Genomic DNA, 6,000 nt, shown 5'->3' with positions numbered 1-6,000 from the left:
CTGAAGCGACTCACAAGTGCAAGTTTATGTCTGGATTACTTGGGCATTACTACGCTGAAGTCAATATGTTCAAGCCTGCAACCCTTGAAGATGCAATTTCTCTGGCTCATGACACTGAAGGCAAGATTCGAGGAAGAGACAAGCATCCACAACAATTTCAAGCAAATGGTAACTATGGTTCTAAGCAATTCAATTCAAATTTTAGAAGATTCAATCAAAGTCGATTTCCTTCATCATCTTTCCGTAAGTCTTGGACAAAACCACCTCCTTTGCCCCATCAAATACCAATCAAAACCCTAAGCCATCTTCATAGCCAAATCCTAATATTTCTAGACTTCCTGCCATTGCAAACAAAGTATCTAAAGCCAAACCTATAGTGTGTTACAAATGCCATCAACTTAGACATCTAGCAGCTAATTGCCAATCGAAGAAGCCACCTGTCCATATCAACTATCTTGGAGCAATGGAAGATGAAGAACATGAGGAAATGCCTGACTTTACGGAAGATGAGGACGACATTGCTACTCCTTCGGATACTTTACTAGGTATGCCAACTCTACATTCTTTATTGACAATGAAATGTTTAGTGCATGGGAAAAAAAATATTATTTTGTATGATGATGGTAGTACACATGATTTTATTTTTGCAAAGTTAGTGAAAGAATTGAAATTACAAACTGTTCCTATGCATTATCGCATTAAAGCAGCATTCTTAGGCACCCAATTGGTCTCTTGTTCATGTCGTGCATACTTTCTACCTTGAGTTTTGTGCAAAAAGTAGAGTTCTTTTGTTCTTGGGGACCTTCCGGCGCTCACTACGCGAGCACACAGCATGTATTTTATGTATTAATCATCTTCAAGCTCAAATAATAGCCCAAATTACAAAATAGTACGCTTTTGGCTTTTGAGTTTGCTTTAGTGCCAAATAGAAATAAAGCTAATGGGCGGGCGCCCAAAGAGTTAGGCATACCCAATACAATGTCCAAATACAAATATCATAATCGTGCGTCCATGCGCATACAAAATAATAAATAAATATTCAACACCTTAATAAATAGGAGCGACAAAATATAGGCGTCATGCCTAAGGTATGCCATCAAAATATAAATGATAACTCGAATACACGTTATCCTCCAATGCTTCCCTTCGCCACTACTGTTATCTCTACACATCAACTGAAGCATTCACAATCGTTAGTAAAATAATACAATTAAACCGACAAAAGTGAATACCTAGCAGTCTTCAGCTACATAAATAAATCAACTGGTTAGAAATCAATCCTAACCTTAATTTATCACGAGTGCGCACTCTAAACTCATAAACGTTTATTAATTTAATATGTATTTTGCAGAATCACTTGCTATGGAATCACCCATGTACACACTAAATTAATGAAATGCCCGAAAAGGATAGGCGTCCCCATTAACTTCTCGCACAAAGAATCCACTTTGTGTATGAGCCCCGGTCAACAAAGTTTACGGAATCCACCGTAAAACCTCACGGAATCCACCGTATAATATGCCTCTTGGCATCATCTACAGCTTTATCGTAGGTAGAATACTTGAGTTCAGAGGGTTTAAGCTTGCAGAGCTAGAGTAGGCTATGGGATGGGAATCTTGCATAAAGACAACTCCTATTCCAAATCCATTAGCGTCAATGACTACTAGAAAAAATGGTATATTAACGTCAAGAAGTTACAATACATGAGCATGGGTTAAAGCATGTTTCAGTAAATCAAAAGACTTTTGCTGATTTTCAGACCAATGATACACAATACCTTTCTTTAATAATTTTGTTAAGGATAATGCAAGCAATGAAAAATTTCTCACAAATTTTCTGTAAAAGCTAGCAAGACCTAATAAAGAACGTAATTCATGCACATTTTTAGGTATTGGCCAATTTAAAATTGCTTTTATCTTTTTAGGATTAACTTTAATACCTTCAGATGAAACAATATGTCCTAAGTATTCAACTTGTATTTGAAAAAATTCACTCTTTTCAAGATTAACATATAATTGATTTTCTTTCAGTATTTTGAAAACAAAGATAAATGTTCATAATGCTCGTTCTCATTCTTACTGAAAACCAATATGTCATCAAAGAAAACAATGACACAATGCTGATGCTTCAAAAATATGTGATTCATCATACAATTGAATGTGGCTGGTGCATTAGTTAAACCAAAAGGCATAACAAGGAATTCATAATGTCCAAATTGAGTTCTAAATGTAGTTTTGAAAATGTCAGATGTGTCCAGTCGTATTTGATGGTATCCAGATTTAAGATCTATTTTGCTAAATATTGCAGCCCCTTGTAGTTTGTCCGTAAGATTGACTACCCTAGGGATCGGATATCTATTTTTAACAATGATTTTATTTAGAGCACGATAATCAATGCACATCCTATAGGTGTTGTTTTTCTTTTTAACTGATAGGATAGTTGCACCAAATTGAGAACTACTGGGCCTAATGAGTCATCGGGTTAACAATTCTTCAACTTAAGTTTGAATTTCTTTCTACTCAATTTGATTATGTCGATAAGGTGCTTTACATGGTGGTTGAGAACCTGGAATTAATTCTATTTCACGATATTTAGGACGTGTGGGTGGTAAACCATGTGGTAAGTCAGTAGCAAAACAATCTTTAAATTGTGAAAGAAATTGTACGTGCCTAGAATGCATCTTATTTTCCTTAACTTTAATTTCATTCACCTAGATTAAATAGGATTTGCTACCTTTTCTTAATGCACGTTTAGCCTGTGTATAACAAAGCAATGGAAAATGATCAAAAGTGTGCTACCATACAATGTGATTTGTTTTCCATGAGAATGAATCTTCATTGAATGCGTGGAATAATCTATATCGAGATTATACTGATGACGCCAAGGCATTCCTAAAATAATGTCACTAGATTGTAGAGGCATAACTAAGAAATTTCTACGTTCAACATAATCACCAATTTTTATTTCTAAGTCGTGCACTTCTTGTGTTCCATTGTATCTAGTGCCTAAGAATGCAACCTTGATGCAATAATGTGTAGAAACAGTATGTAAATTCAATTCTTTGACCAATTTTGCAGAAATAAAATCATGTGTACTTCCATCATCATGTAAAACAATCTTTTTTTTACCATGTACAAGACATTTCATCGTTAATAAAGAATGGGGATTTGGTATACATAGTAAAGTATCTGAAGTAGTCTCGTTATCGTCGTCCTCTTTCGTAACATCAGGCTTTTCTTCATGGTCTTCATCTTTAGTCGCTTCCAAATAGTTGATGTGAACAGTTGGCTTTTTGGATCGACAATTCGTCGCGAGATGTCTAGGTTGATGGTATTTATAACAAACTATGGATTTGGCTTTAGAAACATTATTGGCAATAGCGGAAAGTTTAGGAATGTTAGGATTTGGTTGAAGAGATGGCTTAGGATTTGGATTTGTGTTTGATGGTAAAGCAGGGGGTCGTGTCCAAGATTTACGAAATGAAGATGGAAGAAAGCGATTTTGATTGAATCTTTGAAAATTAGAATTGAATTGCTTTGTACTAAAGTTACCATTATTTGAGAATTGTTGTGGTCGCTTCTCTTGTCCTCGAATTTTTTCTTCAGCATTATGGGCCAAGGAAATCGCATCCTCGAGAGTCATTGGCTTGAACATGTTTACTTCCGCATAGAAGCGACCAAGCAACCCAAACATAAACTTGCACTTATGGATCACCTCAGGTACATCTTTGAGCATTCGAAATTGCAATAAAGCATTCCAAAAATGCTATGTATATTGTGAAATAAGCTCGCTATCTCTTTGTTGTAGAAGATCCCACTGTTTAATTGCTTTTTCATGGAATTGGGGTGGAAGAAAATTCTGCAAAAATTTCTTTTGGAAAGTTTCCCAAGTAGTAGGACAATCAATGCTTTTGCGGACAACAATCCACCATAGGGATGCTCTGTCCACTAAATGATTAGTGACACACTTAATTTTATCTTTTTCGACATATTGTTCTTCATGGAAATAATCATCAAACTGACTAATAAAAGCAAGTACAGTCTTTCCATCACGTGACCCATTAAAAGTACGAGATTTGAAATTTCTTTTACTTATCTTGGTTTCTTTCCGAATAGATTGTACTTCAAGTGTTGCATCAATCGTACATCGTATAATATCTTCAGATTGTGGTCCATCTTGATCGGCAGTAGATTGTTGAAGACTAGCCAATCGAGCTTGCAAAGTTTGTCGTGCTCTTCGTTCTTCTTGAAGTTGCATCATAATTAGGTCCAGTTTTTGTTCCATCGTTGGTTCTGGTAGATCACCTTCGACTATAAAATCTTCCATATTTTGATTGGTCATTCTACAAAATTTCAAACAACCTCACACACTCGAAATCCTGTTAGCGTGATGAGCGTAGCTTAAGTTCGGGTTTACAAGGCTTGCTTTTTTTAATTAAAAAAAGTGGCTTTTTAGCAGTCTTTCTTCTTCATGATTATGGAAATTGATGTCGGCCTTCTTCCAAGCGGATGCGTCTTCTGTATAATCTGCGTGTGATTCTCTACTTGCTGGAATTCGTCTCTATCACAGCGCAGGTGTGATAGGGACTTGCAGAGAGGTTGAAAACCAGCTTGACGAGTGTAGCATTTGCCCGCTATGGGAGAGGTTGGAGCTTTGGAGAAGTTAAGCTTAAAAGCTTAGAAAGCTTTAAGCTTTATCCTTTTAAGCTTTTTTTTTTTTTTTGCTTGAATCAAAACGACCAGGAGGAGAGGATGTCGGCGCTGAATTCGGTGCCATTTAGCACATCTTGCCACCGCTGTTTGTAAAATTCCAAGTCTTAAGCTTTTTTTAAAGCTTAAGTAGTAATCTTAATTAAACACTAATCTTGAATTCTTTCTAAGAAGAAGTAGACTTAGCAATGGAATTTCCCAGGTGGTCCTCCACGAGTAGAGGCTGGTCCTTCGCAATCCGACTGCATAGTAGGGGGTTCTTCACCACTAGGAATGTGATGGTATTGACGGATTGTCGCGAGACTGATTGTAGAGCCTGTTTGTTCCAAGAACTTCGCCTTCACGCGAGATGATAAGCGATTGGAAGCCCTCAATCTCAGCTTCGCTCCGATACCACTGCTGCACAAATCGGATGTCATATGCGTACGTAGCGAGCACCGAAAGGTCCCCAAGAACAAAGAACTCTACTTTTTGCTCAAAATCCAAGAGAATAGACTTGCACGACATGAAGCAAGAAGACCAGTTATGTACAATCTCCCCCCATGCCTTGTGTGAGCGCTCCACAAAGTATGTATTTTATATATTATTCATCTCCAAGCTAAAAAATAGCCCCAAATTTATAATTAGCATGCTTTAGATTTTGTGTTTGCTTTTGTCCAAATAAAGAATAAAGAGGTTGGGTGCCCCAAGAGTCAGGCTGTGTCCAGATATAATGACCAATAATGAATATTTAAATCATGCATCCATGTGCATACAAAATAATAAATATATGTCAAGTGCTTCAATAAATAACCGCGTCAAAATAAATATTGGCGCTACACCTAAGGCACGCGCCCATCAAAAATGATAATTTCTTCTAAATAACTGGAATACACGCTATCGCCTAGTGCTTCCCAGCGCCGCCGCCGCCTGCTCTACACATCAAACTGAAGCATTCACAATTGTTAGAAAACAATAAATTTAAACCGACAAAAGTGAATACCTAGCAGTCTTCAGCTACAAAATAAATAAATACTGCGCAATCACACGCTATGGAATCACCCACTTGCACCTTAAATTAACGAGACGCTCGAAAAGGACAGGCATCCCCATCAACTTTTCGCACAAGGAATCCACCTTGTGTACGAGCCCCAGGAAATAATTATAATTTTACGGAATCCATTGTAAAACCTCACAGAATCCACCATGGAATATGCCTCCTGGCATCAACCATAGTCAGTTTTAAGATGCTCTTGAACCTTGGACATCCAAGAGATAGAACCTCCAACATAAGTAATGACATATTCATAGG

This window comes from Lygodium microphyllum, chromosome 26 (genome assembly GCF_053477565.2).
Source record: "Lygodium microphyllum isolate KBCC chromosome 26, Lygodium_microphyllum_v1.1.10, whole genome shotgun sequence".
Classification (NCBI taxonomy): domain Eukaryota; kingdom Viridiplantae; phylum Streptophyta; class Polypodiopsida; order Schizaeales; family Lygodiaceae; genus Lygodium; species Lygodium microphyllum.
Note: the sequence above shows the minus strand (reverse complement) of the source record.